Here is a 15944-nt window from a genome sequence, read left to right as displayed (position 1 = left end):
TGTCATTTGCTCCTGGAACATGTTTTTCTGGTTCCATCGAAGTGAATGTCATGATTTTTAATGAAGAAAGAGCTCAGTGGACATGCCATGAGGTAATATATCAAGGGTTTAAATCTGGAATGGACTGTATTTTCTAAAAATCGAACCCAACCTCTGGAGGGCCAATGAAGTATCTCTTATATAGACATCTCATGTAGGCTCCCAACACAGAAAGAAATTAAGTAGGAAATAGGGAACCATGGCGAAGTAAGAATTTTCGTATGTAGGAAGAAGGTATACAATTAATTGCTGATGTAGGTTCCCACGACCCCTTAAGTAAAGTAGATCTATAAAAAGCAGCAAGCTCTGGTTTCTCTGCTCTGGAGATTTTCACTCCTCAAAAGCTTAAGGAAATCACCTCCTTAAAAAAAAAACAGCTAATGTCTTATGGTTGTATATACTCATCTTTGTCATGATCTTTTTGGTCACTGACTGGCTCATTTGCTTGTTTGATATAAAATGAAGCAATCTTTTTGAGTGTGAAGCATTTTCTCTCCCATCTTTGAAACCAGACTATTCCAATGTGGTCAGTCCCAGCTCATTCCTTACACGACAGAACAGGAAACTGAGGCTCAATGAGCAAATGACATATTTCATTTTGTCAATGGTGAGGTCCCCTGAAAACCAAATGGCTTGAAGTAGCAGGAAATATTTCACCATTGGAAAGATAGGGCATAGCATTGGTTAAACTAACATTTTTGTGGCAGTCATCAAGGCCACTTATGGCATGAAAAATAAATTCACACCATGCTTTCCCCCCCATAGAAATATTATATTAAGGAGGCCTTTCTGAGGAGGGTATCTGTGAGGGATGAGTGAACACTGCTCTACAGAAAACACTCTCACACATCTGCAACTCCTTCCTGAAGCCACATGTCTCAAGTTTGGGGTGCAGTCAAACCCCAAATTGTCCTTCCAAATACATATAACTAGTATGTGTTTTCAGAGAAATCTGAACCCATATGTTTCTGATTCACTTGAACAGCACTGCTAAGACTGCTCAAAGTATTTTACAAGCTTTTCTCAGGAAACATTTTGTATTTCAAACTCAAGGGTTATATTTAACCCAAAATAAACCAAATATAAACCCCCTACCTATGGGGCATTAATTTGAACCAAAGACCACAAAACTACCTTTTAAAGAGAACAATTAGTTTCCGGGACACACAGGGCCAAGAGCTATATATTCTTTCTAGTAGTTTTCTAGCTGAGCTTGGTAAGCCACTAAAAGAAGCACTTTTTAATTAAATTGAAAGAATAAAGCTTTATAGTAAATCCAAAATGGCACTTTATTAAATCTCTACTCCAAATAGATGTTATCATTATTAAACTTAGTTTTAAAAAAAAGAACAACTTTAGACTAAGAGCACATTTTAAAAAAATAAAGGAAATTGTCGGGTAATACAGTTAGCCTTTCAGGCTTAAGTCTGTGATATAAATTGAAAATTAAGGATATTTATCTGAATTAAATCCTTTTAAAACATTCACAAATTTAATAGTAACTTATTATGCACAAGGGATTTCAAATCCTTAGTTCTGATATCCACTGGATTTCAAAAGCAAATTCTAGACCAAATATTCGGAGTAACCTGAGTTTTGCCGATATACTATCTTCTTACTAGTCTAAAGGAGGTTTATAGAAATGGGACCCTGGGGAGAAATGATTTCTTCCCAACCATAAAACCAGGTGCATGGGAGGGTTCATTAACAGTCAGCACTAAACTGGGGTTTTCCTGGTGAGTAGAGAGAAGTTGCTAGGATTTCCTCCAGCAGTAAAAGGAAATAAATATCAATTAGCTGTGTTATCTAATTCTGGTAAACCTCATTGGGAAGTAATAATGAAGGTCAGAAATTTTAAATGTATGGCCGAAAGCGGTTTGGCCCAGTGGATAGACCGTCAGCCTACGGACTGAAAGGTCCCAGGTTCGATTCCGGTCAAGGGCATGTACCTTGGTTGTGGGCACATCCCCCATAGGGGAGTGTGCAGGAGGCAGCTAATAGATGTTTCTCTCTCATCAGTGTTTCTATCTCTCTATCTCTCTCCTTTCCTCTCTGTAAAAAATCAATAAAATATATATATATATTTTAATTTTAAATGTATGGAATGTTTTGTTGGAATATATATATATATATATATATATATATATATATATATATATTTGTTGGAATACACACATATATAATATATTATAATATATATTATAATACATATATTATAATATATGTGTATATATATACAATGTTGGTTAGAAACAATCATTACCAAATTAATAAAAAACATATGATCCATATGGATAATTTTTTGCAGTATGAACCCGCACAAATGTCCTTGAAGGCCAGGAGCTGTTTAGTTGATAACAACCTGTGGGAGATCACCTTGGCAACTTTATTTACACTTTTTTTAATCAATAAACCTCCACCCCTGAATTCACTTGCATTTTAGGAAAACCCAAGATAGAAGGAAAAAGTGATCAAGAAAAAAACTTTTCATTTTCACCTCATTCAGACTTCAAGGTCTCATAAACTGACACCTCTGAATAGGAAAAGAAACATTTCCCAAAGTAGAAATGTATTTGCTCCCTGCCATAAAAGGCAAAGGCTGGGATTTTTAATAATCGCATTCATCGTTTTTTTCTTTTAAAGGTAAATTCCACCCATTTTTAAAATAAAGAAAGTGATCTTTCCTTCTCTGTAGTCTTTTAACTCAAGGAAGGTTGAGAATTTTCTGGCTGTTAAAATAGGCACTTTTTGCTGTTAAAGCGCCCTTTTAAATCCTCCTTCAGTCCTATTTATTCCATGAAGCTTTCACTTAGGTCTTATCAATGATGCTTTACCCCTTCATACAATGTGGTTAGAGAAAGGTCAGAAGAAAGACAAAGGAAGGTCAACTGTAGATTCGATTGTTTGCCCCCTCAGAGTTCTGTTAACCCTCAGGTGTTTTTTCACTTAACTTATCTGTGTGCTTCTATTTGTACCTTAATCCACCAGCCAGCAACTCTACTGCTTGGAATGAAAAGCCTAAGAATCATGGGGCATAACCAAACAGTTGTCCTGTGACTGCACGTAAGCAATGAAAATTATTGTCTCAATAAAGCACATCATTTTCCTCAAGGTAAAATCCAACTTCACGCTGCACAGCATCAGATAATGTATATTCAATTTGGGAAATTTATTTCTCCCATTTTAGAGGAAGATTATTTCCAAAGATTTAATTCTTTGGAAGATAAAAACATATCCATTTCTTTATGATGTGCTTTTTACTCTTTCATTCCTTAAATAAGAATGATTAAGTAGACTCACTCTTTACAAACCTGATATAAATAACATGTATATAATTCAAACAAAGTACATTCATTCTTTCTCTTTTCTGAATGCTGATAAAACCTCTATCATAGGCAGTTCTTCAAGGAATTAACATTGCTCTGAGGATGAGACTGTTGGAAAGGAAACAAAGTCGCAAGAAAGTCCTAGGGTCTTCAAGGTGAGCCAGTCTTTTATAGACTTTGCTCTATCAGAAATTAAAATAATGTGCAAAAAGAGACTTACCGGGTCTCTACGAAAGCACTTAGAAAGACAAAATTGAGACTAGAATAGACTTCTTATTCCCTTTTTATTATGCTTTGACAATGAAAATAAAATTGTCCTACATGTAGACAACAATCTGGGTATAAAGTATTAAATCAGATTGGCCTCCACCTTCCTAAGTAGACCCACCTTCAAGAGTGAGTGGCCCCTTAGATTTCCTCCAAGACATTTTCTTCCTCCCAGGTAAGAAAGTGAGGTGACATCCAACTGATTTAGAAGGTCACCAGGGAAGATTTTACTCCCTGCCTGGTGTTTAACCACTCCTACCACAAAGATAAGAAAGGTTGGAAAAGAGCTGACATTACTGTATCTAAAAGTATTACAACATAGATTGCTAGTGACAGCTAAAAATAACTTGCCATGTCCTTAGAGGAAAAAACTGAGCTATAAAATGTTTCCAAAGTGCAAGACATATACCACAGGTGACAAGATACATTTGTCAGACTTAAGACATCATATGCATTAGGCCAGGTAAAATGAGCACCCTTTATTTAACTTGGAGAATAAAATTTTCCCCAAATAACCCTCTTTTGAAATAAATACCCAACTGGCAACTTTCAACACTTCTTTGTTCTACTGAAATTGATTGTGAAAGGGGGCTGTGGAGAGAAGAGATAGAGGTGGTATTCCGTGATGAGTCTGAGTAGCTTAAGTTCTGCTCTGCCTCATTTGTAAATAAATGAATGGAAAGGAGGAAAGAATGGACAAAATGGGGAAAAAAGAAATGAAGGGAAGGAGAGGGAGGGGGGACAAGTATAGAAAGGAAGGGAGAGTGGAGGGAGGAAAGGGGCATCATGAAGTATTGTATTAAAATGAAATCTAGAAACCTGACCTCTAAAAATTGGTTCACCAGCACTGTGTATCTCACTATGTTCTGGTGTGTTAAGATTCCCAGAGCTGATAGTCAACAACAATAACCATAATAGCATTCTCCTTTCTAGACTCCTAATGGAATAGTAATAGTGGTAATAATAATAGCAAGAAAACAGCACTGATAATTCCATGATCAGTAAAGGACCCCTTTTCTATAGGATCAGACAATGAGCACAATAAATGAGTTCATAAAATTTTAATATTTCATACCATAGAAAGGAAAAAATTAAAAATACTTGTCCTCTCATCTTTTTCTTCCTCTGCGTAACCATAATTCACTCCAATTCCCAGGAGCTAAAAATTCTTTCACTTTAAGTAACTGCTCAGCTACCTTTTACAACCGTAACTGTAATTTGCAATTCAAAAAAAATCTCAAACCAAACTTCTTCCATGTTCGTGTTTATGTATTCAGCTTAAATTACACTGTTTTGCATCCATAAATATGCAATATTATCATGTTACTGAGTCATTTGATGTTTTGATAATCACATCCTAAAATCTAAACTCCGCCAGGTCAGGATTCCCTCATTTCACTGATTTCTATAGTGTTATGCATTCTACAGAGGTTTAAAAGGTGATTGGAATTTGTTAATTGATTGAGCATTCAGTAATTTCAGAAAATTAATAACATAGATCAAAGAGAGAGAAAAAAACAAGACAGGAGGCCAAGAGAAGGATGAGATAATTGGCTTAAACAAGATGAGGGCTCTTAGAATAACAAGCACAGAGGTTCATGTTCTCTCTCCCTTCCCCTCTGTAATTCTGATGTCCAGATGAAATGAAAAATTGGGTCACTCATTCAAATTGTGTATCTAACACCAGGCATCCGGATATTTGGCATCAAGTGGGGGGAAAAAACAACAATTGGGTGCTTGACCATTTTTTTTTTAAACTTTTCATTTAGATGTTACAATTTTAGATAAAGGACAGTGAAACATTACTCATTGAAGTGATATTATGATGAAAATAATGGCATAACTCAGTTATTTTGGAAGCTGTGTATTCTGAATACAGCTTATATAGATGGGAAAGGAGAGGTGAGATTCAAGGACATGGAAGAGTAATGGTGTTGGTTTAGTTATTTTATAGGTTGTCACACATTAAGGTGACAAAGTGCTCACACTGAGGGCATAAACTACTTCTTTTTTTAAACAACAGTATATTTTAAAAAGAGAAGAGACAGTTTTAGAATCACACATGCTCTAACAATTTTCTAATAAATAGCAGCCTACAGCAACCGGTGTGACACAGCATCAGCTTTTCAGCATTTCAACTCACATAGTAAACTGAGCATTTGGTTTTGTCTCAACAAACTCTTGCCTGCTAAAAATGGAGAGTTTGGCAGATTTTTAGAAATGTTCCATGAATCCTAATTTAATAAATTTGAGCAACAATTGGTAAGTGAGCATGCCAGTTAAACCAAATAGTGAATGTTAATACCAAATAGTGAATGTTAACTCATTGACATGGTGTTTCCACGTGGAAAGGAAAAATAGTTTGCAAAGAAATAATGAGAAAGTGTTTACCAATTGAATGTTGCACCATTTATTAATTTGCACTTCTTGGTTTTTCGCCAGTAATTGTTTACTGAAATCTATCTTGCACAGCAATTTACATTTTAGTTAGGGTCCACTCATCATTGGCTTTGACACTTATTTCATTTAGAATAACAATCAATAAACCGGGGTCATTTCCCAAGGAAGCCTTTTCATGCAAGAAGCATACAAAATTGTCAAATAAATGAAAATAGCCATCATGAATTGTTGAGCTCTGCAGTGTCATTTCAAATTAATCTCTATAAGCCATTTTAAACCTCCTGACAATAGTTCTAATACTCAGCTTTCCTCTTTTCTGCTAGCGGCAGGAACTGAAAACGTTGTTGGCATGGTAAGAACCTGAATGCTATAATAGACAAGAGAGAAATAACCAAGTTCCCCATTGTTCACGTGAGAAGCAGAATGAGGAAAACATGCTACCTAATGAGCATGCCCACAATTCTGCATGAGACAGAGTTTGTGGGCCTCTGTCAGGAAGGCCCGGCCCAACAGATAAGAAAAGGGAGTGACTGCCCAGTGTTCATGGTGAAGGAAGCTGGAATTGCATAAGCCGTCACTGTTGGCTTTCTTTGTATGGGGCATTGTGTCTAAGCATTGTATAAATAACAGCAGTCTTGCTATGTACTTTTTTTAAAAATGACCCTTTTTTTTGCTTTTTACTTTAATTAGCGTGAAAGACTCGTTTTCAATTGAAAACATATTGGAAAGTTTTCTCTGAGTGCTTTATATGTAAAATAAAGTGAGAGTTCTACTAAAGAAGAGGTATAGCTCATGTTGAAAAGGAAAAAGCAAAGTCTACAAGAATTAAAAGTAATCAGTTTTCAGGTCGATGGTTTTTGAAATAAATGTAATTATTTGTAAATAGTCAACAAGTACATGGGCACAGTAGGAGAATCCTGAAAGTAACCCTTTTAAAACAGAACTCTCTCAAACTAAGTTATATACATTCACTGTCAATATAGCAAGTCTCTGCCAATGAAAAGAAAGTGACTCGAGTTTCAGGGTTTACTGAAGATTCTAGGAATGGGGGAAGTAACCTGCATTTTCAAGAAGTATACAGTGATATGTTAAGCAAAAGCAACGATGGCTACTGAAAGGGAAATATAAGTCATAAAAGTCCAAATGGGTCTTTTGACATATTGTAAATGTAGTGAAATTAGGGAGGAAATCTTAAGACTATTCTAAAATAATTAGTATTAAAAATACTGTCTAAAATTTTAAGGAAAATTTGTGCTATGGTGTTGCATGCACAGATGTGATCCCTAGCCCACATTCCATTAACCACTGGTTTGTATAACAAGCTAGAAATATCTTGGCTCAGGAAGTAAACAGACATTCAATCACATTTCTTTCAACCACCCAATAAGTTAAAGTGAAAACAATCCAGTATTGATTATATAGGGGTCAAAAGACAAAGAGGTTGAGAAAGAGTTCCATTCATTAGAAAGAATTCTATACTCAGGGACTATAAGAGTTTCTACCTAGAATAGGTACACTTTTGTGGTGAAGAAAAAAAAAAAAATCTAGGTCAGAACTGTTGAATGAGAAATATCTGTAAAGGAAAAAGCAAAGACAAAACAGCCTTCTAAGGAAAAGCATACAATTTCAAAAGTTGGGAAATGAGACTAATGGATAGAATCCATGTAGACATATACCAGGCATATGAAATTGCCGATGCCAGTAAGCTCTGGATTTTCATATTTCATTCTGTCTCTTGCTAAATGAAGATGTGATCATTTCATTGGCCTTGACCAAATTTTTCACTTTATCCTCCCAAAATAAAAATATTCAGACAAGGTAAAAACTCATTCTAAAAATGTCCCACACCCCCCTTTTCAAATTATTACAGCAACCTATATCGAAAAACCTTGCTACACAATTCTAAATGCATTCAAGTGGAACACAGACTTGTGCTCACAACTCCAAAAACTCAAAACTATAAAGTTTATGTTGTGTGACAATGAAATATTATGTCTTTGAAAGGAGAAATAGCAACCGACAATGAAAATTGTATTCCGGAAATAACCAGGTGATTTAAAGCTTTCTAGATAATCACCAGCAACTAGAATGATAATACTTTAATAACATATTATATTTAAATAGCACCTTTCAAACTCCATCATGTTAATCTGCACAACATGTTCACAGGTAGAAAGGAATGGGTATCACTCCCATTTTAGATTAGAAAATTGAAGTGTAATAGAGGATGGCTTTCCTGAGGTCTCTCCAGGTCCTGGCATTGTATCCAGGATTAGCCACTCAGGTGTGCTTTTCATTAGATTTTACTCCCTCCAAACTGACTTAGCTGATGGAACGAGTTGGTCTCCGGTGCATTTTCTCAGCACCCCTCCGTAGAGTAGAATTTCTCAGTGGTTTGACCGAATGTCAGGCTTTCTCCACTTCCTGTCATCACCTGGTGGGTGTCCTGTGATGCCTTCCTGGGACCTACAGAAATAACACCCACAACCCCCCTAATCCATTCTTAGTCCTCAGGCTTTGCCACAATCTAAATGCAAAGAATCAAATATGCCATGAGTTAAGGTTTTCTCAAGGTATAAATCTTTCTCAGGGTTTTCTCAGCTCTGGATATATCTGCCCAGTTGTTAGAATTCAGTCTCTTCTTGACCTTATCCTTTGAGAAATGTCTATATTTACTTTTACTTTATTTCTACCCTCAAACTAAGCTGACCTCCCTTTGGGGCCCAGTTTACATTTATATAAACCCAGGCCCTTTTCCCTAGTTCATGAAGAATGCAGACTTATGGTTCCAACATTCTGGGCCACGTGGCTAACTCAAATTCCAACCTAACAGCATTCCTAAATTTGACCAATGATTCAGCAGAGACTCAAAAAGGAGCAAGACTCATTCTCACGGACATAATGTCAGCTGGAATCCAGGTGTTCAGACATCCAGATCAACGTATCTTCCAATATCAGTGATTGCCAGCCACTCCCAGCACAATGCAGAGTTGAATATCATTGTATATAATGAGTGATGCCACCTTTGGGAGTGTCCTCAGGAGAACAGAGTGGAGAGGAGAAAGGAGTTGAAAAGCATTGAGCAAGACCATGCATCCTACTCCAGAATCTTCCTGCACCTCCCTTCCAACTCATGCCTGTGTTTCTTTCTCCCACATGCTGTTCTCAGAACAGTGAGGTCTCACCTTGTTTCTCATTTACTGCTCAACAGGGTCTAAGTGCTCTTTAGACAAGTGTTTCTTTTCTTTCATGTATTAAAAAGAGCTCTATACAAATACACTGTTTATATTGAACAGTCGGCAGATGACATGCTGTCTACCACAAAAGGACATTTTCATATAAATAATCAGTAAGACTATTCACAAGTGGCTTCAGGGAGATGCTCCAATCCATGTACAAAGTGATAATAAGAATAATACCTTTATATAGGGATTTGGTGTATGTAACAAAGTAGTGGCCCAGTGCACAAAATTCATGCATGGAGGGGGGTGTCTCTCAGCCTGGCCTGCACCCTCTCCAATCTGGGACCTCTCAGGAGATGTCCTACAGGTCTAAACCAGCAGTCAGACATCCACCTCGCAATCTTGGACCGCTGGATCCTAACCACTCACCTGCCTGTCTGACTGATCACCCTTAACTACTCTGTCTGCCAGCCTGCTCGTCCCCAACTGCCCACCCTGCTGGCCTGATCACCCCCAACTGCCCTCCCTTTCTGGCCTGATCACCCCTAACCTCCTCTGCCTTGGCCCCACCACTATGGCTTTGTCCAGAAGGACATCCAGAAGGTCTCCTGGTCTAATTAGTATATTATGCTTTTATTAGTATAGATTTTAAAATACATCATTGCATTTTTGTTGGAAAAATATTTAGCCTCTCTGAGTTTTATTTTCTTCACATGCATAAATATTGATAAAAACATATTTAGAAAATTTTAAAACTGACCCAAAAATTCAAACACAATTTATATTATGATTTCTATTGGCAATGCGTTTTTCAAAATTAGAACAAGTTTTTTTTATCATGTGCCATTGATGTGAACATCAAATACAATATTTTCATATTTACTGTAAATATTAGCCACTTTCAGAATGTTGCTAAGCATTTAGCAAAGTATTCAATGTTCTCTAAGGATCTTTATTTAGTTGTGATGAAAATTAACATTTTTGCAATAGGCAATAATATTTCCTTTGAGATAGATATTTTTTAAGTCAATACCACTTGATATTGATGATTTGTTTAGTCTGACTTGTTAAGTAATCTTGTGGATGGAGTTGTCCACTGATTGTACAAAACATTCTTTTGGGGTGATCTAATTTATTCACTTGGCTCAAAATCCATTTCAGATACCAAGGACAGCCAACTGTATATCATTAGCCCAGACTTCTCTGAATGCCAGTTTCATGCATTTAGTGCTATATTTGATGCTTGATGTATTTATTTATATAATAATTTCAAAATTAACATACATAAACTTGATTACTTGATTCGATTTTCATGCAAAAAAAAAAAAACAAGCTAGTAAAATTATCTTTTGGAGTATTCATGACATTTTATTATAGACAAAGATGTCATTGATAAATTACATTGGTTATTTTCCCCCCAATAGCTTCTTTTAGAAGATCCCTGCTGTTTATACACATACACACACACACACACACACACACACACACACAGATAGACATATCTATAATAATAAAAGCCTAATATGCTAATTAGACCAGACAAATGTCCTTCTGGATGTCCTTCCAGACAAGCCATGGTGGCTGCAAAGGCCAAAGTCAGGCAGCCATGGCAGCCAGCAGTGGCAGCAGCAGTGGGATGATGGAGGCAGCACCTTGTCCCAGTTGCCTCCTACAGAGGGAGATCTAGTGATGGTTTAGGCCCTTGGAGGCAGGTGTAAGCCATCAATAGGACATCCCCTGAGGGCTCCCATACTGTGAGAGGGGGCAGGCCAGGCTGAGGGACCCTTCCTTCCAGTACACAAATTTTTGTGCGCTGGGCCTCTAGTATTATATAAAGATATATTCCCAGGAAGGATTTATAACAAAAGAGATATTTTGTTAATTTAATCATTCTGAAGCTGAATGTTTACATGGGCTTCAGAGCATGAGATTTTAAAAAATCATTATAAGGCTGACTCAAAAACTGGAGATAAAGGCATTCATTGTGATGCCCCAGCATCTGAGATGCAGGTAGGATGTTTCACAGGTTGAATGGAACAGCAGCAGGAGCACATTATCAGCTAAGAACAGATTTCCTGTTTGTCAGTTTAGAAACTGTTCCTGTATGTGTTGGCTGATGGCCTCTAAGCTAGTAATTATTTTATTAATGAAAAATAGAGGAAATAAGATCGACCATTATGTCCTGAACAGTGTCTCTTAGCTTTCTCATCACCTTTGCATTAGACGTTAAGTTGCCCCTCACAGACACCAATGTCCCCAGTCTTCCCAGAAACACCAGGCTTTTCTCTGAATTTTCCATGAGTCCACTGAAATCCTGGGGGTCAAAGTGAGTATCCTTTAATATGAAGTAGGACTTTCTTTGAAAAATACCAATAGATAGGTTTCCTCTCCCAGGTATCGTCTCCTTTTTCCCAACCAAGGGCTCCAAACTCCCCTAACTTTCCTCTCCAGCAGTAATCTACCTGCCTTTTCGCCATGCTTTTTGAACACACACAACAGCTTCCTTTGGGGAACCCAGACATCACTTATTTCTTCTCAACAGGGGACTAAGCTAATTAAATATGTTTGTAAATTTAGGCCCAACATCTTTAGAATTTCAGGCTCTGGTCCAAAATGGCCTTCTTTTCAATCGTAGCTACCACTGTGGCACCGTGATTTTAACTGAACTGTATACTTTCTTTGCCCTATGCAGTGTTGGCTTATAATTCCAAAATCTGTGGCTTTGTATGTGTAAATTTTTTTCCCAGTGGCAGCTCCCTTTAATCTGACTTTTATACTTTCTTCCAAAAGAACATCTTCTTCACCAACTTTCCCTAATCTCTCCATTCAAACGCTCCCTTCCAGCTCCAAATGCCTCCAATCATTTATGTAAATACTTATTATGATTCATATTCTATACCTCAATGGATTTTAGTTATTGATACATTTAATTTCGCTCATTCCTTGCTCTTTTTCTATAATTTTCCAAAAAAGTATGCTGAAAGAATACTGTATAAAGTAATGATTCAGACATGTACTCTGTATGCAGAGAGTCTCGGTTCAACTCTTTGCTCCTCTACCTATTAAGTTTATGAACACAGGAGAGTTACTAAATATCTTCATGCCTCAGTTTTCGCATCTTTAAAATAGTATAATAATTGAGCCTATTCATAGGCTTATTCTGGGAATTAATTGACCTGATGCTTATAAAGCAAAACTAAGCAATATACTTGCTTAACAAATAAATACTTGAATGAATTACAAGTTTAGCAGAATAATAGTTGGATGTTAGGTATGTACACTTTCACTAATAGGGAGTAGCAAATTAGAAACTCAGATCTCCAGCAAAGGTATCTGAGATGAAATCAGACAGTGACCATAAAGTAGGCATCTGAACATCATGAAAAATCGTGGTCCCACAAAGCGCAGGTGGTGGATGTGTCATGAAAGTGTGCTGCACTTTTTAGTTCACAACCTACTTTCTTTTACTGGGTGAAATAAAGTTTATGAGTCCAGCTATCTACCTTTGTCTTGAGTTTTTATTGAGTGATAAAAGATAGAAGAGTACAAGTAAAGGAATCAAGGTGGAGAGTGACCGACAGAAAGTGACAGCTGAGAGTGGAAAGAAAGCAGTGCACAGACAGCTGCTCTTGGCATGATGACCACAGACCACCTCAGGCTATGAAAATGTCTGCAGGTGGTTTGGCAGATGCAGAGGAAAAGCTTATTTTATACGCATACACTGTCCAAATATAAATGCAGGAATGATTCTCTGAAAAATCCTTTGAAGTTACTTAGAGTCTGTATGTTTTTAAAGGTTGTACACACACGCATACACACGGGCACACACATACGCACACTGCCAAAATAGCTTATTTCAACTAATGATGAACAATAGAGCATAGCACCTCTTCTAACACAGCCTCTCAATTGTATTATAACATTTTCTATTTTTCAGATTTGCATTTAATTGCTACTATGGAAAATATACTTAAGTTTATCACGGGCTTAAACTACAATTTACAACTAGTAAAAGAAGTAGAAACATAAATTCTATAATTAAGAACAATGCCACAATCATAAAAAGTGATAGATTCCAGTGGGGATATGACTATAAATTTGGATACGTTAGGACAGCTGAATCTACAAGTGAGTTTTTTTAAAGGCAGCTAACAAGAAAGAATACGGAGTTGGAATTTCTATGGAATTATTTGTTTGCTGCACTATTTGGCATGTTATCTACTAAGAAACATTTCTAACAAATGCATGAAATTACTCTTTGTTGTTTTAAATTTAAACTTTTACTTTTAAATTTTTTCACTGTTTTTCAAAAAACAAGGGGAAAATTATACACTTGAAGAGAATCAGTAAAAACATCAATGAGAGGAAGCAAAAGGAACTACTGTGTATTTCCTCAATTAGATGATGTTGAAAGTCACATGGTGTTCATAACATTTAAGGCAAGAGAATAATTATTTTCCCATGACACATGCGCATACCTTTTGCTTCACAATGGATGGATATACTGATGTGTAGAATAAAAATCAGGTAATGGCCTCTGTGTAAAAAATATATTGGGGAAAAGTGTTGAAAACTTTCATTCTTTTTTCCACTGAATGCTCATGCTCATAGTACCAGTGAAGAGTTACTTCATTTACCTCATGACGAATTATGACCCAAAGTATAAACTGCAAAAAAAAAAAATATATCCTATGATTACTATAAATGAACCCTAAATGTATAAAAGGAATATCTTTTCTTATGAACAAAAGTTGTTGACCAAATGCCAACCTGTGTAATATTTTCTATTTACAAGAAACTAATGGTGATCCAAAAATAAATCTTAGTGCTAAAGAAAACAACAAAAGTTAAAACATGATATAACTTCTCTATATCCAGTTATTCTTTACCTTCCACTATATGCATAAATAAGGAACAATAAACTGTTTTTTAGTAGATTCACAATCATTATTCAAGGGACTCACACAGACCTTTTAAGGAAAGGACAAAATCCAAACATTTCTTCATGATCTTTTCTATGAGGTCAAGCAGCACATTATAGCAATCTATTAAATATCTTCAGTAGTGAAAGCCTATCTCTTCAGAGTTAAAATATAGCAAATACTAACAAGGTTCTGATATAAAGATTCCTATAGAAGACAAAACTGGTACAGAGATCTTACTGGCCCAAAATTATGTCTTTTGGTGAGACTTACTGAATTTCTTTATTTACTAGTAAAGTAAATTGATTCTGCTTGTAGCTATATATGCTTTTAAAATTCTGAAACCTATTCCAAACATGAAGAAGCACGTTTCAGAGCCAAATGCTCAGAGCTTATTTACACTTCATTGGCCATGATCATCAACAGTGAACCCTGAATCTTCCTACTCACAAGGGTGACCTACTCCCCTGCTCAGCATCTTCAGCTGTTAAAAGTGGCTCCATTAAAAAGTCTCCCCATGATGGATTCATGTTCAGATAAACTATTTAGAGCCATTTGAATAAGTCAACAACACTAGCTACTACTCCTGAATAACTGTAACATGAGTCAACATGACCCAGTTCAGTAGAAAGAAAGAGTAAAAGCAGAACCCAACTAAATGAAAACATGTGTTACTTTTTATTTATATTCAGAATTACTTGCTTTTACTCTCTGCCCAAGGCGGTTGCTTGTATTTTTTCATGGTTGTTGATTTATTAAAAAAATGAAAATGTTAATAATAGCAATAAGACCAGCAAGAGCTAATAGTTACTGAGCACCTACAGAATGCTTGAAAGTATGCTAAGTGCTTTCCACAAATGTACACATTCATCTTCAAAGCAAATATCTGAAATAGGAGGTATAACTGAGCTTAGGATGGGACCTCCCACCAGTGGTGACCATGATGAAAACCCAGACAATGTCACTCCAGTCTGTGTTCTTAAACATTGTTATTTCACCTTCCTATATATATGAATTAATTATATTTCTTAGACTTTGAACCATATTGTGTTTTGGTATTCCACAAAATATTATTAAAATGTTAAAACTTTCATTACCTAAAGTGAAAAGCTTCCATTATTTAAAAAATGCATTTACAGGGAACACCTCATTTTTCAACGATGTCAGACAAACAATACTACATATATTTAACACAATATTGATCTGTCAATGCTGACTTGTTAGAGTAATATAGAAAAATGGGAATTAAAGAAAAACACTTTGTCAGATACTGAAAGAGTTGCTTCAAAACTCCTATTCTGAAAATACTTTATTTTCTTCTGTAGGAAAGAACAGAAGATCCTACTCAGAGGGCTGTCCAGACACTCCTAATGCCCTTGGCTTTGGCCTGTCACCCTATCAGAAGTTGAAGGTATTGTGTTAAATAGAGGAATTTGACACCTAAGGGATGGCACTCCTACAAGAAGCAATCTGGCCTGATAGCAGCAAAGCACAAAGGAAATTCTTGGCCAAAACTGGTTTCGTTCAGTGGATAGAGGGTCCCGGTCTATGGACTGAAAAGTTCCAGGTTCGATTCCGGTCAAGGGCATGTACATTGGCTGTGGGCACATCCCCAGTAGGAGGTGTGCAGGAGGCAGCTGGTCAATGTTTCTCTCTTATCAATTTTTCTAGCTCTCTATCTCTCTCCCTTTCTCTCTGTAAAAAATCAATAAAATATATTTTTTTAAAAAGAAGAAAATTCCTGAAACATAAAAGCAAGGTGAGTTCCATTGGAGTAGAGGTAAGTACCAAAAGAAGCATGACATTAG

At 36.3% G+C, this 15944-nt stretch overlaps 1 long non-coding RNA gene across 1 annotated transcript in view; it reads left to right on the top strand.

The window, feature by feature from the left end:
• The window catches only part of LOC311620521, a 58259-nt gene extending 42670 nt beyond the window's left edge, over positions 1-15589 (top strand). Inside the window, exon 4 of the long non-coding RNA XR_014794705.1 lies at positions 15462-15589. This is a non-coding gene — a long non-coding RNA (uncharacterized lncRNA). The remainder of the gene's footprint in view (positions 1-15461) is intronic.
• Positions 15590-15944: the final 355 nt, after the last annotated feature.

Source organism: Pipistrellus hanaki (assembly GCF_964339955.1).
Source record: "Pipistrellus hanaki genome assembly, chromosome: 3".
Classification (NCBI taxonomy): domain Eukaryota; kingdom Metazoa; phylum Chordata; class Mammalia; order Chiroptera; family Vespertilionidae; genus Pipistrellus; species Pipistrellus hanaki.
This window is presented reverse-complemented; position numbering and strand designations above follow the sequence as displayed.